Source organism: Lepidothrix coronata, unplaced genomic scaffold (assembly GCF_001604755.1).
Source record: "Lepidothrix coronata isolate B3197 unplaced genomic scaffold, Lepidothrix_coronata-1.0 Scaffold85, whole genome shotgun sequence".
In the NCBI taxonomy this organism is placed as follows: Eukaryota; Metazoa; Chordata; class Aves; order Passeriformes; family Pipridae; genus Lepidothrix; species Lepidothrix coronata.
In genome coordinates this window covers 302789-330159 of record NW_016690265.1, presented here as the reverse complement: position 1 = coordinate 330159, position 27371 = coordinate 302789, and the positions used below count along the sequence as shown (strand labels likewise).

The 27371-nt window shown below is 42.2% G+C and overlaps 1 protein-coding gene across 2 annotated transcripts in view; it reads right to left on the bottom strand.

The window, feature by feature from the left end:
* FGFRL1 (fibroblast growth factor receptor-like 1) overlaps positions 1–27371 on the bottom strand; it is a 173465-nt gene that overhangs the window by 60557 nt on the left and 85537 nt on the right. The window lies entirely within an intron of this gene.

Here is a 27371-nt window from a genome sequence, read left to right as displayed (position 1 = left end):
TCGCCCACAGGAGCTTAAAGGCTCCTCTCTTGAGGCAACCACAGAGAAGCCTGTGGGATGAGACTGGCCTTTCCTACATAACCTCTACATTTAGATGTTGTAACAGAAGGTCAAAAGAGATCCCAGACACATCTACAGTGACCACTGACACGCCACATTGCCTATACTCTTCAGCGGAAGTGAAAAAATCCTAGTTAACACAGCTTCAGATTTTCAGACAACTACAACCCTGACATTAGTTCAGTTGGTTAGAGCATGGTGCTAATAATGCCAAGTTTGTGGGTTTAATCCCCATATGGGCCTAAGAATTGGACTCGATGATCCTTGTGGGTCCCTTCCAACTCAGAATATTCTGTGAACAGGGAAGGCCAAACCACTGACTCCAGACCTTGATGAAGAAGAGGGTTAACTGCCCGAGGAAAGCCCCAGTACTAGCAATATGTCTGACTGCAAACACACGTACAAAAATAACTTGAGAGATCCTTGTGAAAAGCTCAAGAGAAAAAAACTGCTGGCTTCTATTCTGGCAATGAAAAGTCCTTGCTATGTGAGAAATACGCACAAGACAGACATTGAAATTGTTGTAAGATCTCTGGAATAGGAAAAAAGGCCTCTATCTTTTTGGTAAGGTCTACTGGATTCGGCTAGAAAACAGAATAATATGAATTCCGGAGAAGTAATAGTTTTCCTTGTTCCTTCCTGAATTTCTTTTGTGTAACCTGTGAATTTTAACAATGTAGGATCACAGCCTTTGAAATGACTGCTGGTTTTGTATTTATTATTTATTCTGTAGCTATTTCTCAGAGACTCCATTCAGGCCATGAGAAAACAGACCAGGAGCACAAAGCACAAGGTGACATGGTTATGCAAACAAGTCTTATGTCTGGCTTGCAGGTTTTGAGTTGTTATTTATTATTTTGCTGTTAGGTAACTAACCATAAGAGGCAATGGTATCAGTCATCCTTCCTGGCACCTGCCTGGCCACATGAGTGATAAGCACAGCCTACGGTTTCGCTTTTAGTAGGGGACATGCACAGTTCTCTCCTCTGGCTACCTGGAACAAAATACTTCAGCCCTATCTGCACAGCAGAAAACCCCTGTGTTAGCAAACATACTTGTCAGCACAAGGTTCAACATAATTTGCCCTTCTGAATAATGATTATTGCTTTTAAAAACACATTAAGTGATCTCAGGTATTTCACAGAAACCCAAGTGAGTGGCTTTTCAATATGTTTACCTGTGTCTTGGCTCATGCCCTCTGGAAAGTCAAGGACAAGCTTATCTCTCTACCTGTAAACCACTTAACTACCTTTACTTTTTTAAAAAGAGTTGGTTGTAAAATTTGGTTGTTGAAGTCTCTGCTGCTTTCCATTCCATGTATTCAGAGGCCCTGAGCTGCTGCAGGTATTCTTCAGGCAAAATGCCCTTTTCAGAGGCAACCCAACACAGGTCTTCTGGGTGAGCACCCAGCACACGGTGCTGCCCACTCTGCCAAGAATGAAGTTCACCAGCTGCAGCTGTGCAGACAACTTTCCTAACACCATCCCATGATGCAACGTCTCCTGCTCAGAAATTACTCAGAAATCCCCACTTACAAAACAGGACACAGGAAGAGTGTTTTTAGGACACCCAGGACAGCCTGGCATAACCACAGCTCTGTCAAAATATGTGTCCCTCTGTGGGCATAGTAACAGTCCTGCATGGTTAAGTGAAACAACCTGCCATATTACAAATAGGCACCAGCTGCAATTTTCTCCATATTTTTAAAATTACATGTGGCTCTCAAGCGCCTGGCAAATTGTCAACACAGCCCCTAGTCTGGTGCAATTTAAGTGCCCTTAATCCAAATAGTATAAAAGGAAACAGTTTCAGAAACTCTGAAAATAAAGGATGATATCGGTTTGATGGCTTTCTAAATATTTCTTAAAATCCTGGGGGTGCTTTCTGTAGACACTTATTTTCAGGCAAAACTTTAAAAGCCTGAGCTGCCATCACTTTCCAGAGGAGCTAGTTTAAAGGCTATATTTAGAAGATCTTGTCAAAAAAGTTTCCTTTAAATCAGGCTGCTTAGTCCTACCTAGAAAAGGATGTCATTTTTTACTCATTTGCTTAACTTTCAGTTATTTCCATACACATACATTTTTTAAAGGAGAGAGACGACAGAGCTACCTCCTAAACTTAAATTAAACCATCATAAAAAGACTGCAGAGAAAATGCCAGCTTTGTGACTAGTAAAAACCAACACAGTATTTTCCTGGCACTGTGCAAATGACTGATCCAGTGCTTGTTATCTTTGAAAAATGCTCAAACTATGAAATTCTTCGTTGGTTGGCAGTTACCAAAAACTTGTGGGCAGAATCTGGCTTATGTGATTTAAGCACTGCTTAGCATCTGTCATGAGAAAGGCTTAGGCTGAGTTTTCTTGTTTTGCAGAAACGCCATGGAACTGAAGGAAAACCTGAAAGCTCAAGGAAAGAAGCATGTGAACACAAGAGCTAAGACACTACTACTGAAGTGTTCTTCAAGTGTCTTTGACCATCACAAATTAATATGATCCTGTCTTCTTGGGGATGATTAGATAACCTCTTTCTGTAAGACTTTTCCAGCTCTTACATCTATGATTCATCCCTCTTGGGCAAAACATAAAACCAGTGTGCTGATCATCCATCATCGTTAAAAATCTCACTGCAGTTTTCAAAAAAGCAAAGATGTTTGTTCTAGCCAAAATTCCAATTTGTGTAATTACTGTACACTGCCTACCTAAAATCTCACTTTGGTTTGAATCACAGAGGCATTACTCTAGAATATTTTCTAATCAGAGAAAAAGACCACCATTCCTCACTTTCTTGAAGACTCTGCAGTCATTTACTCAAAGTGGATATAAAGCCCTATTTACACACATTTGAGTCCCACCATGTAAAGCATCACACAAGATACTGTGCAGAGGAAAACTGAGCTTTATATGTGGAGCAAGTCATGAGAGTGTAGGAGAAAAACATTTTGCAAGCTTTCAGGATATGAATTCCTTCTTGCTGCAAAGCTAAAAGCCTCCATGGTGAGTATGGGGCACAGCCCTCCCAGGAGACATCACCCTACACTGATTCCTCACAGATCTCAGCTTTTCAGCCCCTCCTTTGAGCTGGGTCAGAAAGACCTTGCAGACATTATACACTCTGTTCAATATGACATTGACTGTGCATGTAAAATAAATTTGGACAAAAAAAAATCCCACCAAAACAAGATACAAAATGAAGTGGAGAATATCCACCTTAGTCAGGGTTTAGGTTACACAGCAGAACCTTCTAAATTGTAAAAAGGTGGAGTATGTCTGTGGAGGTACTCTCGTCCCGTGTATTCTCCTGTTCACACTGAGACATTATAGATTGCTTTAATACACTTTATAAGCTTGTCTGATGGGTAAACTTTAACATACAATACCTTCCGTGCATGTAAGAGAAGTTTTCTGACGCACCAGCAGACCTTACATCTGTGTGCTGGAGCAAATGTGACAGTCACTGTTCTCTATCAGATATGTGCATAGTAAATAGTAGAAAGCCAAATCAAAAGGGGATATTGAATTTTTCACAGTGTGTCTACCTCAAAGCAGCAGAATGAAATTCAAAATGAAAATATTTAGGTTCCACATCAGGAAATAATAAAAAAAAAAAAAACAATCAAGCTCTCTGGAGAAAAATAGTATCTCTTAATAAGTTTTGGAAAAGAAGGACAGACTTCTGATTATGGCACCTGGACTTGTCACACAGGTGCTCAGTTCCTAGTTCCTGTATAAACTTCCTTTGGGACTTCAGGCAAGTTCCCTCACTCAGTAAAATGGGACAAGGCCTGTCATTCATCATTTGTCTATGGTTTTGACTTACTCTGTAAGATCATAGGGGTGAGGTCTATTTGTTACTACATGTAAGAAAAAAAATGACCAGCACAACATGGCTTTGCTTTCAATTTGCATCTCTGAGCACTCTCATATAAATAAGGAATAAACCCAACCTATTTAAAGCTACTTGGGACAAAAAAAAAAAAAAAAAAAAAAAAAAAGAAAAAAATAGGTTGAGGGGGACAAAACAGTAATTATAAAAAGAAGAAAAGACCAAAAGGCAGAGTTCATAGTTGGGAATGGGCAGTAGTCTCCTGGGACCTGCCAGATAGATGTTGCTGCCTCAATATCCAGGACAGCAAGATGGGAGCTGACAGCAACTCTGAATTTCTGTTGGGCTGCTCCTATTTCAGTTTCTGTTGGAAACCACTCTGAGATGCTGCTGAGGGCTCTATCTCCAGCTCCTGCTCTGCCCTGCAGAACGTGGCACCTCAGGGGACTATGATGCACCACTGTACCTTCTATCCTGGCAGATACCCTTTTCTCAATCTCAACCTCAACCTCTCACTGAGGGTCTATCATATAACCTGCCCTTTCACCCAATGGATGCAATAACCTGCTGGTGTTTCCTCTGCCGCTGGCCACCGCAGGAGAGGCGTGAGAGGACATGGAGAATATAATTCCATAAGCCCTCTTCTCCCATGGTGTAAATCTTGGATCCCGAAAAACACATGTGAGGTTTTTTCCCGCAGACAGAGAGCAGATTTCAAAACTGGAGAATCAAATTCAGCCTTGGCACATTCCCAAGCAAATGGACAACTCAGGCTAGACTGAAGCCCAAGGGGCTGCACAAGGCAACATCCTGCTTTTTATCAATGGACTTTTGGCCATCACACCACCACACTTCAAATTAAAGGTCTGCAAAAGCCTCCGCTTCATAAACCTCTAAAATGGTTGTCCCATGTCATACCAAACTGTAAGTGACAGAGAGAGCTAAGTGGAGAGGGAGGGAGGGGAACTAATGCACTAAGGAAATCAAATGCTGTGCACAACTGACATAAGCACTAAATATTTACCTCCATTTAAAAACTTGAGCTATTTTCCTTTTCAGTACTATCAAATCACCTTCCTAATCACACGCACTTGTTATTTTTCCCCAAGGACATGAACTCAGCTTGTAAAACATCTACTTGAGGAAAAGCAAAGTGTTGCTGGTGTGACGTGAATTGCCAAGGAAATGCTGCTGAGGGTCTGACCCAAAGGCAAACCTTAGCCATGGGCTCCCAGCAGTGCTGCAGACACAAGTCTGAAAATCACTTATCTCTCTCCCTTTGCATCTTTTGATTCAGTCCCAATGTGTCCGATTATCAGAACCCACATTTCACTTAATTCCTAAAACAGAAGAATCCTAATGAAAACCTGAGCTCAGCTGCTTTTGCCTGAGCCTGAGATCTGCCACTTGAAATAAAGGGACTACTTTTTCAATTTCTATTTTTTTTTTTTTGCAAAGAAATTGTTTTAGCAGAAGCCATGCAAGTGATGAACCTTTTGCAAGCTGTGAAGATCCACAGGAACTGAAAAACTTTTCTCCCATGACTGTTGCATTGTTTTACACAAGGAAGGATAACAGGAGGTCAAAAGCAATGCAGGAACAGGAGCCTTTGGCCAATTTTGTGTGCTGTGGACTAGGAAGTCCCACTACAATTTGCTCAGCATTATACAAAGCACTATGATTTCTTTTCAGTGTCCAAAAATCCTACTCCACCTCCTCAACAGCGCTACATAGGCCCTAGAGCAAGCAAAAATTGCTTTAAAATATTTCATCCTGTGCTCTGGCTAAAGTGTTAAACCAGGCTTCCTTCCACCACTCAAAGCTCACTGAAAAAAAAAGCCCCAAGCTCTCTGCAAAGACAATATCCAGAATTAGGTCTTTGAATTCTTTAACATCCAGTAAAGAAACAAGCAGAAATAAACTGCTCTGTCTCAAGAATTAAACATAGAATTAGAAGAAAAATACTTTAAAACAGTCTTAAGTGATTTAAGTGTGACCCTGCATTTAATGACGTTCTTTGAAACCTCATTAAAGAACTGCAAAGTATTATTGTTGTAGCATTAATAGCTCCATTGTTGTAGCATAAATAACTGTGTGAAATAATTCCAGATGTAATGAGGATGGGAAGGAACAGGGTGCCTCACACTCCTTCAGAACTATATCTTCAGATGGCTCTTTCCAGCTGAAATTTCCCACTCTGTGTCCCAGCAGTGGAGGTCTGCAGTGCCTTACACACTGGAGTTGCTAAATGGAAGCCCACGATGAATAATAGCACTTTTGTTTCAAACATTCCCATGGTTTCTTTTGAGATCTCTCTCCCCCTTCACAGATTCTATATTTTGCTGACTTTTCCTTATATTTAAGTGTCAGCCAGCAAGGAATTGGCAACAATTGTGGGACAATTGCTTCTTCTCATCTCCCTCTTGTAGGGGAAAAAAAAAAAGAGAAAAAGGAATTTAAAGAGATAGTCTGAGTAAAGCGGTGAAGCTAAAACAGTAAGCTGCATATTTTTGGAAAGCATGAATCATAGAATCATAGAATGGCCCAGGTTGGAAGATAGAGGGCATCTGTCAGCCCTATTCAGCCCTCCCAGCATCTTCTGTGTGCACAGAAAAGACATGGCCAGAGAAAAATCACCCTTCTGCTCTGGATGGAGGCCACCCAGGTTAGATGTCCCTCCTCCCTCTGTACATGGTCATCTCCACAATGCACAAAGGACTTGGAACATCATGAAGAAAAAAGACAGGATGAGGACAAATAGGCTCAAACCTGGGAGCCACACTAGCAGGACACATTCAATGCCCAGGAGACTGGGGAAAAGCTGGCTTAGGGATCTCTACCCCCTTAGACTCTATGGACATGAACTTGGTCCCTTTCTAATCCTTCACACAAGACTCCCTGGGACAAATTGTGTGGCTTATTCACCATCCTAACTTATTCTCTTCGATCTTCCCTAATGCCAATGAAAGCCCAAGAGTCCCAAGAAACAGCTTTGCCATTTCTCCAGCACGAATGTTCTGGTTGCACACAGGAATGAGAATTTAGCCTGGAGACATAAACCCAAATATACAGCTGTGCATGGTATGCTGAAAACTAACCCAGCACAGAGAGCTGCTTTTATGGGCAGGATTTGTTTTTCCAAATGGGATTTATTTAAAAGAAAATTGAATGGTTATAAAGAGCTCACTCTAACAATAACACAGAAAATGAATCCAGTGTTCACTGCCGGCTTTGCCTCACAGTACAATCCAGGCAGAGAAATCTTCTTTAGAGGGTCCTGGCAGCAAATGACCTGTCCTGTAGAGCAATCCATGGGGAAACAGTTGGCTGAAAACTGGGACTCTGCTAATGACTGAAGTAAGGGCAGGAATTTCACTGGGGGAGGGTGTTGCAATGCCAGTGTGAGGAAGTGACTATGGGAACACCCTGTTTCAATAACCCTGTTTCATATCGATAGCATGGCAAGGCTCTAGGAGACAAAAGAGGACTTTCCCCTCCAGGAAATAATCAGCAGTCCCCATTCCCTATTACACCATCTTCATCAACAGGACCCCTTAAGTCCAAAGGTCTCTTAACTTCCCCTGATGCTCCAGTCAGCTGTATAAAACTTCCTCTATACAACCTTGTTTCAATTTTCATGGTATTTGAGAATTATGGGTACCACAGAATCAATAAACCTCTGATGGTGTTTCAGCATAAGGTACCCATAACCTGCCCTTGGAGTTCCCTAAAACAAAGCACCTAGGACCTTCAACCCTCTTCCTTTGCCCTGTTTGTCTCCTTCGATATGTGTCCCAACAGGCCAGTACACCCAGGTAGAGCATTTTATCTGGCTATCTGAAGAATAGAAACAACACTGGTTCAGAGAGAAGGCTTAGCCTGGACATTAAGGAGCATTTCCTTACTGAGAGGGCGGTTGCAGACTGGGACAGGCTTCCCAGAAAGGTGATTGATGTCCCAAGCCTGCCAATATTTCAAGAGGCATTTGACAACGCTCTTAACATTTAACTTTTGGTCAGTCCTGAATTGGTCAGGCACTTGGACTAGATGGTCACTGTAGGTCCCTTCCAATCAAAATAGTCTATTCTATTCTAAAAATCATTAGCCATGAACATTAATGCTTCTGATACAATTTGATTCAGAACCGCAAATCTGCTTCAGTGACTAATTAGGGAGACCATCTGATGTCTTTAATCTGGAGCACATCAAAGATCTTCCTTCTGCAATTAGGCACTGGGCTTCATTCATTCCTGCCCAGGACAGTGAGCCATGCACTGTTGCACAGATGTTTTCAAGTCACAAAGCAGAGCGGGTGTGGGGACAATTTTTACAGCTCTTACTGGAAACCTATTAAGGTCATGATATTGAGAAAGAGCACAGTATGGCCTTCATATTTTAAGCTTTGGAAATATCAACCCCAGAGCTGAAAGATTATTTATACTGGAAGCTGGCTATTGGGTAGCTGCCAGAGCAGAGCTAATCAAGGGACTGACTGGTCTATTAACCCTGACATATTCCCCAGCCCATAGTCTCCTCACAGCCTTCCATGGCTGCTTCACAGATAACCCAAGAAGTTCTGACAAAACCCCAAACACAACTAATTTTTTTAACCTGTCCCAACTAAATACATGCAGGGAAGACACAGCTGATTATTTAGTTATTATGGAGGGATATCATGAAACTTGCATTAGCCCTGGGAGAACCTTTCCAGATCCTACAAGAGCTTCACTGACTTTTCCTTTCTAGAGAGACATCACCTGTTCAGTCCTCCCCACAGATGCTCTAGTTTTAATCCAAACTAGCTCCCACCTCCTTGTCCCAGTGCTCCATCACTGCCCCAGACTTCACTCACCAACAGCCTGGGATAACACCTCCAAATATATTGGAGCATCCTTTCCTTCTCCCACACTCCAAGTTCAACACTCAGCAACTCAGCAAACTCAGCAACTCAGCGAAGCTCCATATTTTTTCCAGCAAAGCTTGAGGAAAGATGACCTCATTAAAAAGTGAGCCTGATGCTTCATGCCAGCACAGAATCTACCAGACCCCACACTCCTTTACAATTATCCAGATTTCAGCAGTAATTCCAAATGTATCTGCCTTCCTTGAAGCAAAGTAGTTTTCTCCTGCATGAATTGACTGTGCTGATATCCCAAGCTCCATCTTGCCATCAAAAATCTCCTTAGTTGATTCCCACATGGGTTATTTGAGTATTAATTCACTCAAAATTGTGTAACACCTCGAAGAGATAAGACACCTGTGCAAGTCATAAATTGCAAGACACAGCATACCCAGCTGGTCAAAAGAGGTGATGATCCTGCTGTATTTGGTGTTGCTGTCACCCCATCTTGAGTCATGTGTGCAGTTCTGGGCCCCACAATTTAAGAAATATGTTGAGGTGTTCTAATGTATTCAGACAAGGGCAACAAAGTTGGTGAAAAGGCTGGAAGAACTTCCTACGAGGAGGACTTTGGGTTTATCTGCTTGCTCTAGTTTGTCAAGCTGGTGAAGGGTCTAGAAAACAAGACCTATGAGGAACAGCTGGGGGATGTGGAGGTGCTCAGCATGGAGAAAAGGAGGGTCAGGGGAGAACTTACCACTCTCTACAACTACCTAAAAGGAGGCTGTACTGAGGTGGCAATTGGTCTCTCCTCCCAAGTAACAGACAATAGGACAAGAGGAAAGGGCCTCAAGTTGTGTTAGGGGAGGTTTAGATTGGATATTGGGAAAAATTTCTTCACCACAAGGGTTGTCAAGCATTGGAACAGGCTGCCGAAGGAAGGATTTGAGTCACCATCCCTGGAGGTATTTAAAAGATGTGCAGATGTGGCACCTGGGGACATGGTTTAGCGTTGGACTTAGCAGTGATGGATTAATGTTTGGACTCAATAGTCCTAGATGTTTTTTTTAACCTAAATAATTCTATGATTCCAGTTTGGAGAAAAAGAGGCTGAGGGGCAATTTGTCTCTCTCTCCACCTTCCTGAGGAGGGGAAGTTGAAAGGGAAGTGTTGAGCTTTTTCTCCCTGGTATCCAGTGCCAGGATGTGTGGGAATAGACCAAAGCTACACGAGGGGAGGTTTAGACTGGACATTAGGAAGTATTTTTTTTACCCAGAGGGTGGCCAAACACTGGAACAGGCTTTCTGGAGTGGTAGTTGATGCTCTGAGCCTGTCAGTGTTTGAGACATTTGTACAATGCCCTTAACAGTATGCTTTAACTTGGTCATCCCTGAACTGATCAGACAGTTGGACTAAATGATCATTATAGGTCTCTTCCAACTGAAACAATCTGTTCTAGTCTGTGCTATTCTATTCTATTCTGGTACATTAAGCGATAGTGAAAATTAAATGGGGTATATGAATTCTATGACACAAGCAGTTTTCTAAGACCTCTGCAGACAACTTGCAAGTAAATGTTTCTTTTACCCTTATGTTGGCTCATTTTCTGAGAAATCCGGTGTTACCCAGTGCTAAGGAAACCTTGTCAAATAGCTACCAGTGTTAAAAAGAGGAATTTCCCTTATTTAACCTTTTGAGAAACAAGAGGTTAACAGAAAAAGGTAAATTGTAAATCTTTCCAATTTAGAAAGTGGGGCCTTTTCAGCAGCATTTTCAAGGAAATCTACTGCAAGAGCGTTCCCAGAATTAAAATGGAAAACCTGACACCTTTAACAATTTCCTGCCACTGTATAACTGTCAGCGTTGCATGGATTTTATCAACCCAAACTATAAGTTTCCATGTTAGGAAACCTTTGCATTCATATGTTTTGGGTTGGTTTTGTACAGTTTTCTTTCCTCTGCAGCCTGAAGATGCTTGGCTGAGGAAAGGCAACACTGTGGGTTTTTTACAGGTTCTTCCTTTCCCCGTGAAACATCAAGTACTAAAGATCTGAACAAGAGAGGTTTGGACCACTCCCATGATCCGAAACAGCTCGAATATGTTGCCCTTCATGTCATGTCACTTTCACGAGGGCTGGTGAAGAAGCATCGGTGTGGCTACTATTTGCCATGCAGTGAAATCCAGATGCCATAACAAAAATTAGAGCCCCTCAAAGATGAACACTGTCCTTCTAGGAGTATACAAGTGCCATAAGACCCAGGTAGAAAGCAAAAACCAGTGGCACCCAGTGGTTAAATGCCAGAACCAGGATTAAAATCATGGTTTCTTAACTCCTTGCCTCATGCCCAGTATGCTGTGCTACCCCTGTCTCTGGGGAAAAGTAGAAATTTGGCTTAGCTGTCTGTGCTGAATGTAATTCAAGTTAGAGAGGACTGAGATGAAGTTACATCTTGTTGGGTTGATCCCACACATGGATGCACACAACTTTTACAAGCTTATCAGCCTAGATAAACTTCTCCTTAAAATTGCAATTTCTCTATTTCTTGGCCTCTCTCTCACATGTCAAAGTCACCAAGATCACAAGGAACATTGAGAGTCACCTGCATGGAAAAAGGTCTCAATATTTTACTTCTCCATCCTGTTTATTACAGAAAAAAAAGCTGGCTTTCTTCTCCAGAGGTGTTCTATGGTATATTATTAGCTTTCTTTAATCACTGTGAAGACACTCACATGCCTGTTTCTCAGTCAGAGATGCTCAGTACACTGAGAGCACTACGTGTTATGATTTGATCAGTTTTAATAACAAAAGCAGCGTAAACATCATAAACTCAACCCACAAAGCACCCTAAAGCACATACATCACTGCGAGTAGAAAAGCAGATCTAGGGCTAGGGGAAAGGGAGCTCACATGGAAGAAAGAGACTAAGATTACCAAAAATGTTTCCACGGTGCTGTTAATTATTTTATCCTCACCATCCCCTACAATATGCTGCCTTTAATTTTTTTTTTTTTTTCCACAACAGAAAGAGCATTCGAGACAGGAGAAGGCATTCGGTTCAGCTGTCCACTCTCAGCCCTGCAAAACCACAGGGCACCCTCTGTATTTCCACCTCCACCGAGCCGGGGAATGACATCACCTCTGCTTGAGGGGGCTGGCGGGCCAACAAAAATAACTGTTACTGACCAAGAGCGCTGTTGCAGGGAATATTTTTGGAACCATACTCTGCATTCCTCCGAGTCCCCTGCTTCCTAGTCCAAACATATCATGGCCTAAAAATTCCTCACATTTTCTATGCAGTGTTTCCTTTGGGCTCGCACAATGGGGCAGTTCTTCTGCTCAGCAGCACTAGTGTTCTGGAAAGGGAAGGGGGAAACAAAAAAAGGCTGTCGCACTAAATAACCCTAATGGCAACCACAAGGGCCACAGTGTTATTTTTAGGTCAGAAAAATTATGCAGAAGGCAACAGAGTCACCTCAGATTTACCTTCCTTTCCTTTACTGAACAAAAGGCCAAAGAATTTGGTTATTTCTTCCATGAGGTGGTAAGAAGGACTCACCTATGTTTGTGGTGAAGCCCCAGCTATTTAGTGGGGTTTTGCATGGAAGGAGGAGGCCGGGAAGATGTGGCATCTCCCTCTGACAGCACCTCTGGGACTCTGCAGAGGTAACATAGACCCAAAGCCTCCTCACCTCTATGCTCAGCTGCCCTTCACCACTAGAGGCACAAAACAACAGAGGCAAGTTCTAGGCTGTGTCTAGGTTGTGCAGATGCCATAGTTTTCCCAGAAAAAAGAGCAGGAGGCCCCCTAACATCCCACCCAGGTGACATTATACCAATCCCTTCCACTCCCATGTCTGTCGGTGTCGTTTTGGAGGCTTTCTACTAGCCACCAAAGGTCTTGGGCAAAATGTGTATACCTAAAAATATTCCAGCCTAGGCTAAGCAATGGAAAAAAACTCTTATTCCTTCCTCATATGCATTTCTACCTTTTTTTTTCCTCCTTCATTGGAAGAAAGTAATTTTCCTTACTATCAAGGTAAAAGTCATGGCTAATCTTGCAGGGAGAAGTTACATGTGCCTTCCAGTCCCCGTTCCACTTCTTTGTCCGAAGCAGCACTTGTACCCAGTCTTCATAGAAGTTTCTATTTGCATAGAAAGAGAGGCTATCAAACAACACGTGCTTCACTGGACAATACTTTGTTTCCTTTTTTAGCTGCCCAGATAAGAAAAAAAATGCAGAGAAGAAACCAATAGCGAGCAAAAGAGGCCACTTATTCTACCAAGGTAGAATAAGTCAGCACAAGGTTTAGAAACTCCCCTTGCATTTTTTTACTTCTGTTGCTCCACCAGTCCTTGATCAACTTCATCTGTACAAAGTCTGGGTCTTGCTTTCTGCTGTGCCCTACCCTCCCCACGCACAGTTGGGCCTGGAAGCATGTGTTATTTAAAAATCCTTATATTTTTAAAGGTATTTAGATTCACTGCACGCCCAAAAGCAGAACAGTTGCCATAAAACTGTTTTCAAACACAGGAAGAGAAAAAGAAAATTCACTCTTTGGGGTGTTATAATTGAGAGACGAGGAATGGGCTGGGGAAATCAGTATTTAGGTGGAACTAATTAGCAACAACTAAAAGCTAAATGACAATGTAACCCATAGCCCCCTTGTGGGATATTCTAAAATGGCTGTGCATGTCTGAAGCTTTTCAAGGATTTGCATTATCTGTTTGGTCTACTGCTTTCACAGCTCAGATAAATCAGTATTTTCCACCACAGCATTGAGCTTGTTGCTCTGCAGAATAATTCCCCAGCCATACGTTCCAGAGATACAGAAGCATACAAAATATGATCTCTTTTACTAGGCTAATAAAAATCAGAAAGTGTACTATATACATTTTATAGACCTCAAAGGTAGGTCTTCTGCAGGAAGAAACTGGGACTCCAGGCTACTGTCGGCACCGTAACAGGGAGAAAAATATTTATCAGCTGCTTTGGAAAACCCACCAGGCAGAAGGCACCAGCGAAGCAAAATAACGTAAGCGTAAACTTACCTGAAGCCTTCCTCTCTGAGGAGATCTTTCACGTTACGGTTTCAACTTCCAGATTAACGCCTGTAGAGCCACAGGGGGAAAAGGGCCAACCAGCAAGGAAAAATAATTCTCCTCCTTTGAGCCTACCCCGAGCAGGCAACTCTATACGATCAGAATGCAAAGTGCAAGGGGTCCACACCGCTGTGCTGAGCCTGCTCTGCGCCGTGCGTGGGGTCACCGGCCCCTCCGGCTAAGCCGAGCTGGGGGCGTTCAAGGGAGAGAAGGCGCCTGCTCTGTGCAGAAGGTCCTGCTGATTCAGTAGGATGATCCAGGGAACCTATCCATGATCCGCTGCTGAAATGCACTGGCCCTTGAGGTATTGCTGTGACACTGAGCGCTCTGAGGTATGTCAAGCACAGCCCTCATGGCTGCGTTGCTCCTTGCTGAGCTGCAGATGAGAGATCGGAAACCCAAATGCCTTCCGAAAGCTCACGGGAGCTACGTCCCAGGCCAAGATGATCTCCACATGTATTCAGCTTCTCCACAAAGTGTGGGAGGCACAGTGTGAAAACACAGGAGGGAAGGAAATTAAAAGATTCATGCAATTTTCCTCAAGGAAACCAAGGTGCTGAACTGATGTTTTTATAAAGCTGAATGACTAGGCAAGAGGTGGGAAGGAGGACCCATTGATTGTCAGATTGATGAAAGTGGGAAGAAGCTGAAAACTGGAGTTCCAAGGGGGAGGGAGACTGTGCTTCAAGCAGAAGTTGAGCCCCACAGAAGGGGAACCCAGCAGAGGCAACCCAGAGGTTCAGAGGGGCAGCACTATCAGAGATTTTAAAGATCACCTCAAGGTTGGAAGGAAGACCCCTGCACCAACAATGTGTTTACTTCATTCAACATAGCTCCTGTGTGGTACAAAGCAGAAAGTGACTTCTTCAAAGAGCTTTCTGCAAAATCCAAGTCTGTTTGCTTGTGGACAAAACCTGAGGCCTCACATACGCACTTCAGAATGCCCTGCGTTCTCAAAAAGTTTCTAAAGACACCTGATCCAGTTTCAGATCAGAGGCAAGAATAATGTCATGAGCATAGAAATGAGCAAATGTGTTTTCATGTGCCTTTGCTGAAGGTTCTGAAGGCCTCCTAGGGTTGTTTGGGTCCAGAGTGTTTGGCCACATGGAAACACCTCTCCCCAGCTTCATTTCAGTGATCCAGGACTGAGCAGTTTCAGAGGGGGGACACAATGGTTATGCAAATAAAGCCACCCAGAGACCATCACATTTTTTGCTTCTCTAATGACCAAGGAGGTCAGAGACTACGGGGCCAAATGACCATGAGTTTAAGCCAAAAGGTGCTTTTTACTTCCCCCAGGATGACACTTAGTTCAGATTGCACAAAGAAACAGGATTCTTGCCAAGATAAGAAAGCTCTTCTTGGCCCTGAGATAAAACCCCAGGGCTTTAAATCTCACCCACCATGGATGTGGACAGCACTCACCACTCACCCCTTCAGCCAAGCCTCAGGGAAGAGATCTGCTGCAAAGGAAGACATATGAGTGTTTGTTGTGAATGGCTTCCACTTATGTAACTTGCGACTAATTTGGGAGTTAGTCCCAAATTCATTAGCTGATTTTCTCTGTTTCTAACAAATGAACAAACAAAATCCCTCCCTGGATTTGTAGAGTGGAAGGAGATTCCAGTAACCTTGAAAGGATTGTGGGAAAGAGAGAGGAGAAAGTACTGAGACAAAGTTCCCCAAGTGAGATTAACGTAACAAATCAGTATTCTGTCTTCATAGGAGAGAAAGGGAGTCACACAACCAGTTTAACTCAGGTTAATGAGATGAGGAACCCATTCCCACAGTCTAGTGATAAAAAACAGTGGGTGTCTTCAGCCCAGCTCTAGTCCTAGTTTCAGTGCTAAAAGATGGAACAAATTGATCTGGCTCATGACTTTGACATTTGCTCTGCTATCATCATCAGCTCTATCTGATAGGATGACACTGCTTAAGCTATGGTAGCCAGAGGAAATCCAATGCTAAGGAAATGGACATTCATTTAATGTTTATCTAGGATCAGCTCCACCAATGAATTCCAGATGTTGGCTTTAATTGTCGCATTCTGGTATGTTTAAGCAGCAGGGGTTCGTAAGGCCGATTTGTAAATCAATCTGGCAGACTCATACTGAATCCCATCTCTGCCAGCTTTTCTAACTCAGAAGATGCTCTTAAAATTTTAAGTACTTAATGTGTCTGCAGTGGAAAAGGAAAGATTTAAAAAAAAAAAAATCCCTCCCCCAATGTTTTTCTCCTTTTGCTCCTTCTGTCCTTCATTTCCTCCCTGTAGAACTGCAAGATAGACCATTCCCTTCAGATGAGTCCAATGAATTTTAGCAGCCCTAAAGCTAAGGAGGGCAGGTATCGGGATGCAGCCTTGCAACATGGGTGGGGAACCCTGCTCATCATTCACATACATTCCTTCTGACTAACTCCACCAATTTCCCACCAGAACCAATGGCAACTGTGTGCATGGACTACATCCAGCAACAGTGTTCCTGATATTTGAACCTTGAATTTTCATTAAGTGGGGAAAAAAAATTGATTACTGCAACCTTGGGACTCTCTCAGTCCTCAGCTTCCATATTCCTATTAGTTTTTATTTAACTGGTACAGCAGTTACAGCTCATATCCAGAGGTGGTACAGAAATGGCTTTCCTTATTCTGAATCCCAAAGCATTGTACAAGCTCTGAGTCAGACACCAGCAAACGTTGCAATGGTTTTGTGCTCAACGTGACTTCACACATCAGCTGAATGTGTTGGACCAGTATCAGGGGACTGCTTATTGCCACAGCCAACTTATCAGTCAGGCCTTGCTAACAGGAGAGAAAACTATGCTAAAACATAGCTTCAGCCTAAGTTTTCTGTTCTGCTGACCAGGGCAGACACTATAGCTCATTAAAATTGTTTTAGAAACCCATTTTCTCAATTTCCTTTCAAAACACCTGCTTCTGAGAAAGCACCTCAGTATTCAACACATGTGAACCCTACTTACATTTTCCCAGGAATGTGTGCTTAGTACACACATTTTTCAAGAAGTGTCACTGGATGGTTAGGTAAGGTTTCAAAAGCTTTCAGCATTGGCAATACTCAACCCATGGAAGTTCATGGGAATTGTTCAGAAGCGGTTGACTCAGCCTCGGCTGACTGCTTTTGAAAAACTCCCCTTCATCCTCCATTTTTAATGGTCCCAGAGATAAAGTGCTGTAAGTTCAGTTTACCATCCTCCTTTAACACTACAGGCCTCTAAGTGGGATCTACTTTTTCCCTCACTGAGAACATGAAAAGCATTTCACTCATGGCCTGAGTCATGCCACATTTGAAGACAGGCCTGAGAAAAGCAGTGGCTAAAAATCCACCCACTACTTTACACTCTGAGCAGAGACCAAGGTATCAAAAAAGAACTGGCTGTATCATCTCACCTTAGTAGTGGTTTAGCATTTGAACCTAGAGAAGAAACCCCACTGCATTACAATAGAAAATCCCCCAAACCAGGCAGGATGAAGTAAGCAGTCTTGAAAATACCTTCCAAGTTCATTGGGTCATAACTAAGCAAGGCCCAAAAGCAATGCCCTCCCCAAAAGTTAAATCATAATCATTGCACATCCTGCAGAGTGCTGGGGAGGCACCAGGTGTCCATGACACATCTGAAATATAAAAAGGCATGTCAGAACTCCATAAGGTAATAAACAAACCGGTTATTTCCCCACAGCAAACATGCTCCCTGTGCTAAGAGTCAAAAAAGCTGGTACAGTGCTCCAGGGATGTAGCTGTCATAAGAAAAGCAAAAGCACTCTTAAAAAAAGGCTGCAGTGAAAGAACAGGAATGACATGCAGGCAACTTGTTGACTTTTATTCCTCACATCTGAAACTACTTCTGTGGTCCATAGCATATGAGTGAAGATGAACAGATTTGGCCCAAAACATAAAAGAGTGCTTTCTCCAAGTACCATGTAGGAAGAATCTAGGGAAACTTTATTTTAAAGACTTTCCCCCTCAGGATATGCCAACATGGCCTTGGAAGAACAGAGATGTTGTCACAGGATCTGCAGTATTTCCTCCCTTGATGCAGATTCTAAAGGGTGGCAAAAATGTCACTTGTGAGCAGTCAGTCCAGCATGCAGCCTGTCCTCCTGTTAAGTGTGGAGCTTTGAACACAAGCAGGGCCAAAAATTCCTAAGAAAAGCTAACACAGGTCAAACAAACGAATAGCAATAACCACATATAAGGCATAATTTCTGTATTTAAGGTTTAACAGTTTAATTTATAGTTGAGTATGTCCATGACCCAGCTTTTGCCTAGAACAAGGGTAAAACGTATCCAAATCATTCCTGGCAAAGGGATCTGAAATACGGATGAGTGCTGACAGTACTGAGGATGTTGAGTGGCCAAATTCCTTTCTGATGCAATTCCACCAATCTAGCCCTGAAAGCTGTTGCCCTTTTGTCTGTTTATCATGGCAAGGTCTCAAGGGGCCACCGCAAAATTCTCCATAATTATCCAAGGACAGAGCACCCAGTGAACCACTTCATTTTTCTGAAGGTCACATAGACGTGTTTTTACAATGGCCATGATTGGAGTTTTTCAGACACCTCCCTAGAGGCTCTGAAAACCATCCCAGAGGAAATAGGGTGAGGGAGTTCCTAAAGACAAAGCCAATCAGTCCACTAATGTGAGCAAGACATGGTTCGCATGTCAGAAGCAAGTCTGTCAGGGTGAGAGGAGCACGCCCAGCACCTTGCTGGCATTTCAAGCCAAAGACACAGACCAGCTTCTCAAAATTCAACACTATTCACTTCCCAGGAGTAATGGCTACTGCATCTTCCAAGCCTCCTTGAAGGAAAGGGATTAACAAAACCACACTCAAAACAAAGCAGCTCACAAGAGACCTTGGCTGACACAACCCTCTGGACGTCCAGTTCCCACAACTTTCTCCTGGGTTGGAGTTTCTCCTGCCAAAGCACACGCCAGAGCTACCAGGAGAAGCTGAAGTGGGCTTGCAGTTGTCAGGAGACACTGCAAACAGAGCACAAACACTGGGCTGGGCTGTGGGGAGGCGCCATCCTTCTCCTCCATCATATTCCTAAGATTGTTAGCCGTGAATCCCAGCCCACACCTGAAGTGGGTCCAACTCCCCCAGTTCCCTGCCAGTGATGAAGGAGGACTGTCACTAGTTCTTCCTTCTCCTGCCAGCTGCTCATTCAACAAAGGTGAGATGAAGATCCTTGTCTACTTCAGTGGAAAGGTCACCATAAGTTATTCTAGTTTGAAAAAAACCCACAAAACCAACATGCCAACTCACATGGCTTCTCTTTAAGAAGAGAAACATCTAATGCTGGACTGAAGAAAACTCAACAACTAATTTGGTGGTGATGCTTTTTCCAAGTCAAAACAGTTTTGCAATGGAGGATTCAATCCCAAATATTTCAAAGCCCTTTGTTGACAACCAAGCAGAAAACTGACTCAACTCAATAGTTCAACTGATTTGACAACATTTTTCAGGGAAACAATGAACTGGAAGTAAAAAAAAAAAAAAAGGCAGTAAAAGTTCTATGTATAATTTCAGTTGTGTGACAAACTCAGATTTAGTGGCTTGGTTGGCATGAAGAGATCAAAAAAACATCCATATTTTGCATTTTTGCCCTATAACCTTTGTAATGTGTCTGTAAGAAATTAATATACACACTCAGGAACAAACATTTCTGTAGCAAGATCAAAGAAAAGAAGAAAAGAAGAAAGACATCAACTGCCTTTGTTGCACTGGATCATTGCAATGGAAAATAAAATAATTTGCTTCCCTTTAATTTACATGAAATATTTTCTGTACAGGCCTGTTAATAATTTAGCTTGTTATTAAACAACAGCATTGTTCTTACTGTTTGTCTCTGTATTGTTTTGCAACTTGCAGTAATTTAAAACAACCCAGAAGAAATCACAGACAGATGCATTGTGCAGAGGACAGATGTGCTGACCCATTACAGCACTTTAACAGCTACACTTGCAAGGTATGTTTATGTTCTTTGCTTTTGCTGCACGTTAAAAGAGGGTTCTCTTTAAAACACTAACTTGAGAGCTGCAAAATACATCATGGGAGCAGAAAGTGAAGGGATAAATTCTGTGTTATCTGATTCCTTTTACTGCTTATTTCTCCCCTCTTTCCCTTGGCTTCAGTGAGAGGAGCAGGTTCCACGCCCCCAGTGCGACCAGCGTAAAACTGACATTTTATGGGTGGAAACAGTCCAAGGATGGTGGCTTATGCTCTTAACATCCTGACATCTCAACCTCTGAAAGCAGCAGTGGCGCTGCCTCCAGTGGCTGCAGAACACCTTAAAAAGCAGCACAAACTGACAATGAAAATAAACTACGGTTGCATCACTGCTGGAGTCTGGCAGCCCTTAACAAATACGGCAGCGTCTGGGTGTTAAAATACATAAATCTGTCATCATTACCAGGCTAAGGGGTCGTCATCCTATTCACAAAATAAAAGAACTGTGCATAATCAGTAGGGCAGGGAGTTCAGAACAAAGTACGCCTTTTACAAACTCTCAACTGCTGATAGATGGATGTTTGCAAGGGACTTAATGTCTTTAGCAGGGTACGTTTAAGAAGGAGTGTAGGTTTCAGAACTCCTGGGATTAGTACTTTTTTTTTTCTCTCCTTTTCCTATTTTATTGCCAAAAAGTGTATAATGTAAACACTCAGGCCTTCTGACTATGAAACCCACATTATTATAAAGAAAGAAAAATCAAAGCATTCTAGCACAATGATATTATTCATCAAGCACAACACAGAATATGTTCTTCCTCTCATCAAACAATAATAAATTGGATTTAAAAATAGGTTTATACACTAATTTTCAGAAGTTTTGTTGGGTTTTATTTTCCTTTTTTTTCATCTTTTTTCTTAATGTGGATGCCAAAGACAGCACAGGAAAGGTAGAGAACCAGACCCTACAGGAATGTAAAAATACACCTCCTCAATAACCATACATTTTAACACGCAACATACCTACATGTACGAATCAAGAAGAAGCATGTGAGCAATTGGTGCTGTGTACGTGCACTTACACATAAAGGAGTCTCCAAAATCAACATTCAAGCTACACCTTATAAACTAGTCCAACTTGGCGCTGCTTTCTCGACAATAAATATTCTTCACTGTGCCTTAATTTACAAGTGTGCCTTTTGTGTATTTCTGAGTTAACTGATACCAAAGGGACTAAAATTTGGCTAAAACCCCACCATCTGTGTTATTTACTGGGCAAACTGAGGACAGCAGAGCTGTGACCAGCGAATGGGGTACAGCGCTCTGGCACAGAGCTCCTGGAGACATTGTGCCCATGGAGCTCAACCCAGCTTCATTGGTCCTCTGAGTCCAATGAGGCCATGCTAAATCCTTCATCTTCAGCCTGTAGCAAGAAGCAGAGGGATGGAGCATAACTTCCAAGGAAAAACTGTCAGGAGTAGGGGAGGACAGTAGTAGTTGTAGGAGAGTTAACAGAAAGATCCTGCTACTTGGAGAAGATAGTCATCTTGGATGGTTGGCAAGATGGTAGACATCTCAAAACTGCTGATGCCCAAGTCTGCAATTAGCTTGATGGCTTCTCATTACTTGGGGTGCTAGTAAAAGACTCTTAACTACTATTCTGCAGTCACAGCAGACCTCGACTGGGAATCTACATCATCTTCTGCAAGCCTGCCTTCCACACACGTACGTATCACCTGCTTGGACCAGGGACTGTCTTGGCTTTACTCACAAATGCAGCCATTTCTAAGCATTATAGATATGTAGATGTGGGCAAATTGTTGGCCATGCACATCAGCATTGCACTGTCAACAGGATAATTCCACCCATTGGCTGTAACAAAGACAGCTCTGATTAATAAAGTCAGAGGCAAAAGACGTTTTTAGCCTCAGACAGGCTGACGAGAAAAACCCGACATGTACACCACAAACTCGTTGGGATCAGAGGCTAATTCTATTAATATCGTTTAACAGAAGGAAGCCATAAATTTCTCAGATCAAACACAGTTTTAATGTCAGCCTGCCTGGTATTGTGTGTTGCTTTCATTCCCAAACAATATTCGTGCAGCAAACGGAGCTGCAGCTCTCTGTTTGCATGGGTGTAGCAGCCACTACACACTCCAAAGCATCTGCAAAGGATTGTGGGCTAAATGCATCCATATGTCCTGCATGCCTCGAATTTACACTGGCTGCAGCTCTGGTTTGCTGCAGTCTGCCACAGGATGGAGTACGGGGGGAAATTATATATCCATACACATATGTATGAATTTCATGCTTACATCCATGGAAAAAAATCTTTTCATTTCCTTTAAATTGTGAACAGGTGTTGTCACCTTCTTAAGTTGGCTTCTATGTTACAGCTTCACGAAGGGAAAACAGAGATCTACCCGAAACAGTGAGGCTTTTGTTAGCCAGAAAATGATGTATTGATAAGCATATTGTAAAGTTTGTTATAAAATCAAATGAAACTAATAAAACCTAACAAAGATCTTGTAAAAACTGTGGACATTATACAGCATTAGCACTGAGTTACATTATAGATCTGGACTTGGAAGAAACAAGACTGCTGCCTAGTTGTGATATTTTCCAGGTTTTTACACCCATTCACCAAGACCATCAGTCAAACCACTCAGTGTTACATTTCTGATCAGTCATTTTTAGGATAGTTACAGTTAATACTGGCACTCACATCATCACCTTTTTATAGAGAAATCTTTTCAAGAACAAAATTGTTATGAGCTATTGTGACATCAGTCTAGTGTAGTACTCATCAAAATTATGAAAACCATTGAAATTGTTTCTCTGCAGCAATCCAGCAATAGCCACGTTTTCATTTTGGTGTATTTCTTTTTCCTTCTTTCCTCTCCCAGGACAGTGGACATTTTACAGGACTCAACATGCTGTATATATAGGGACAAGGAGTCTGTTGGACTCGGAGTGAGATCCCCCAAATAAGGAGGAAATTAAGCATCCCTGAAATTCAGGGGGTAGGAATGCCTGGTTGCATTTAGATTTCTTTTAACATGCTTGTGCTGTCCCTGAGCAACATCAAGCTTGGTCAGGGTGTGTGTCTTTATGCCTACGCTAATAAACACTTGGAAGAAAGAGCCCTTGCTTGGGTGAGGGCATCATTAATCAACCATGAGTCACTTCCAGTGGAAAAGGAGCTTCATTTCCAAGTGAAGAGTTTTTAGCTATGAGTTTGCACCAAGACATGAAAATACATTTTATGTACCAAGCATTTCACTGACTCTCATGCCCAGTGCCAGTCTCTTCCCACAGACTGACACGCAGGACCCTCACTTGGCAACACCACTAAGACAGGTCTTGTTATGAACCAAAACCATATCTGCACCTCCACAGAGGGTGACCCAGTGGCACCACACCACAAGCTGACAAGGAGTCCTTGTGCAATGATTGCCCTGGGTAGGCCTTGGGTAGGCTCCCCTTTTCTGCTCAGCTCCCAAAGGCCCTAACCAATCTGAGCTTTAATTAGCAACATAACCATTACTAAGCACCAGTGACTATGGCCAGATCCTCATCTGGTGTTAATCACGCTGCGTGTGCACAGGAGGCCACCAACGTAGATCCAGCTGCTGGACTGGGGCCTTAACAAATTAAACACAAGAACTTTGTTACTGTTTATTGTCACAAGGAACTCTTCATTTCCATATAACAACTGACTAATCATCATTAGTCATGATTATGTGTCCTGTGATTGTGTTAATGGTCCCACACTGGATGGACTGCCCTTTGCACTTTGTGTTGAGGTAAATGCACTTAAGACATTTTGCTAACTCTATACCATGACCAGCACAAGCTCTACCATCTTATTCTCAAATGCAAAACCTGCACCTTTTAGTTCTTTTTCTTAAGTGTTGACTCATTTCAGTTTTTGCTTAGCATTAGCAGACCCTTAGTGCACACATTGCTGACTCAACATTGATTCACATCTTGCTGAGTACATCCCTCTCTGGTCCCCAGAGTTTATTAAGAGGCCAAAACCCAAACATAAATGAATTTGTCATGCTTTTCCAAGATGGCTGGTGGCACCTGACTGGGCTAGAAATGTTTTCTCAGCTTTTGCACTGTAAATGAGTTCTGAGACACGGATTGATGACTTCATTGGAGAAGTGTAATGCAAACCATATTTTACTGTACTTGAATTTTTTTCACACAGTATTTTCTACTACTATGAGCAGAAAAAAGGACATTAGAATAAATATCCATTCAGACATGGCCATGATTTTTTTTTTCAGGATACTTATGCTGACTGTTTAAAAAAATAGTTATTTTAATGCAAATTTTTCACACATGCCTGTTATCAAAGAGAGCTGTCTTTGGACAAGCTGTAAAAAAGCATAAAATAGCAGCTGGCTCAGCAGGAAAAAGCTACTTTAAAGATAAATCATCTGATGTCAGGGCAGATTCGCAAAGCAATCTATTGCAACAGACAGACAGCAGACATTAAATAGCAAATTAGTTTGAGATGTCGTTCAAATTCTGAACAGCCCATCAGAGGTTTAGGACAACAGGATGCACTCTTCCTCCTGCTCTCTGCATCAAGACTTTGCTACTCTACAGCCCAAATGGAGGGTCACTCAGAGGGCCAGGCACCAGAGAGAGATATGAACTGGATAGATGACGGATTCTTCACCAAAATCTTCCTCCAAAAACACAAGAAGAAGAGAATAAACAACTGCAGCAGTCGGAGATATAGGGCAAGAAAAAGAAATACTGAAGAAGCTGTTCCTTGGATTTTCATGTTATTTTTCATTTTTTTCATTATTTACATGTTATTTTACATTTATTTTTCGTGCTGAGATGCACCCAAGTGAAATGTGTCCTTGGCAGTTTACAAACACCAAGTGAAGCAAGAAGGCTACAGTGCAGAGACAATCCCAAACCCTGCTCTTGTTGCTGGTTTGTTGTGGGGTTTTTTTATGTGCTACAGAAGGTAATAAGAGTCATGGATGCAGATTTGATCTTTCATCACTTGGTTGAGCAACTGATGCAAGATGAAGTATTTACCAGCAGCACCTGTAGCAATAGCCCTGCATGTTGTAATGCTGGCACACCTTGCAGGATTTGGCCCATAACACTTCTGCAAGTGAAAAGTCCTCTGTGTTGTGCATTACTGAAAGAGGTCATTGTGCTACAGCATAAATATTTACCTATAGTCCTTCCTACAGCTGTTCACCAACAATTTTCCCTTCAGAAAATGTCCAGACCTCTGGAACTAGGGATACTGTTTATTATTGCAGAAGGAGATGGTTACAGACGTTCTTGAGCACTTCCATGTTAGAATACTTTGTTTTCTAAGTTATTTATAAGTCAGGAAAATCTCACCCATTTGGGCTAAGATTTCCCAGGGAGGGCTGACGGCTGGAGTGCATGATGGCTCCATGTGTGCAACCTCACAGTTTCTCCAAGCTGGTCACAGCTCGACAGAGGCTTCAGTTACACCACCACCTGCTATTTTTTTTCCTGCAGAACATGCCTCCATTCAGCACACAAGGTGGATAGTTTTCAAATAAGGAGCAGCTATTCAACACTTTGTTTCTTCCTCTTTGGCCTTAGGTTTCCTTTTAGAACACGCTGGCAAGGAATTTTTTAATTCTGTAGTAAAGAAACCGCAGGTTTCAACCAAGCATAAACGAAATGATGTTACTTTTCACACCTTTAGGTTATAAATCAGCTCTTCTGAATTGATTCAGCTGCAGAAAAACCCCTTAAAAATAAGATATTCATGGGCATCATTGTACATATAATTTTTTGGGAAGGTACAGCACATTTGTTTTGATGAGCTACACATAATTCCCTGAAATAAGGAACCATTGTACTTAATAACTGCAATGTGATTTAATACTGATTAAAGTTACTCTTCCAGCATTTGTACGTCTGCCTGCAGTGTAATTGGCATCCCAAATCTTGTGGTGAGCCACAAAAACTATTAAGGACAGCTAAGAGAGGAAATTGTAGTTTTGACTTATACTGGTAATCTGCTTTTACTGGCTTACATTTCATGCAGGGGTGTATTAGAGCAGGATTCCTTGGATCTTTGGGATCCAGGCCCTGCAGCCTGAGAAGATGGGGAAATAAGCAGGGCAGAAACCAATTGCTACCATCTGTGTTGGCAAAACCTATGTCTGAGAAGGAAGATCAAAAACGTAATATAAGAGAAGACTCCCTTCCAACAGAGCAGTAGGATGATGCTAAATTAGGAAGAAAAGGCTTTAGTAAGTGTTATGAAGGAGGAATAGTCTTTTATGGTGAGATTTAAGAGGTTTAGACACAACTCAGAGTCACAGCTCGTATTTTATGTGGTCTTGGCCTAATCACCTGGTCTCTCCTTGTCCTAGTTACCATCTGTAAAATCACTGTAATCCGTCTCACCCGCACTTGCAGACTGAGAAGTTCTCCAGCCAGGCAATGAGTAGGCACGTCTACCAGACGTGTAGAGGCAGACCTAAGTCTGCTCTGCTCGTGCACTCAGCTGGCTGGTTGCAAGCAAGATCTGTCCTGAAAGCCTCAAAGCAACATCCAAGCAGGCTTCTACCTAAATTATTACATCTCACAGAGTCCAACCATGGAGCTCACCTCTGCCATGTCTGCCCCCCCTCAACAATGTTGGTGGATCCACTGCCCTTTTTACTCTTTTGTAAAATGTCACAATATTTGTTGCTTTTCTGTACCATAATGGAATACAGATGTTAATAAGACTTGAGATTAACAAGAATTACACAGCACTGAATGCAGGTAGAGAGGCTGAAAACTGGTGAATTTAGTCTCACCTCTCTGTAGGATCTTGGGTAAACCATCACCTTATCCTGCTGCAGCCCACATGTATATAGCACAGGGGTGACAAATCCTTACTTGTCAATGGTGTGGCATAGCTCACTTAAAAGCATACAGCATAACTCCAAAACCTTTCAATAAGCTACTGTATATTTTCCAGATATTATTGATTAAATTTCCAGAATGTTTTCATGTCAATATGAATTTCATTTTTTCAAGTCCCAATGTTTAATGAATCCTTTAATGCTATTCTAGATTTAATATCTTAACCACCTTGCCCATGTCCGACACCTGTGTGGTTTTACATGTTTGCTGTTAGCATTAAAGCTGGAATAAGAGGGTTTTTTCTCCTTTGAAGGACTGGGAGAATAGAGAGGCCATATGGTTCAAAAAGCCACTCTGCCTAATGAAGTTTGTGCTTTCTGGAGCACAAACAAAAAAGCTCCATCAATTTGATCTTCATTGTCAAAACTGACATGCAGTTGGTTTTAAAACACTGCCTCCTTCTCAAAAATCAACAAGGGATTGATTTTCTCTCAACCAAAAGCATTTTCGCCAAGATGAACACGAGCATCTGGTCAGTGCATTAAGTGTCTGGGTCCTTTGAAAGAATAAGTCAGTGATACCTTGTGTTTACTTGCAGAGCTTGACAAGAAAGACACAAGGGGAACATTTGTTTTCAGGGGAAACTGTTCTAGTGAAAAGCAATTGGTTTGAAATACCACATGAACACAACAGTAC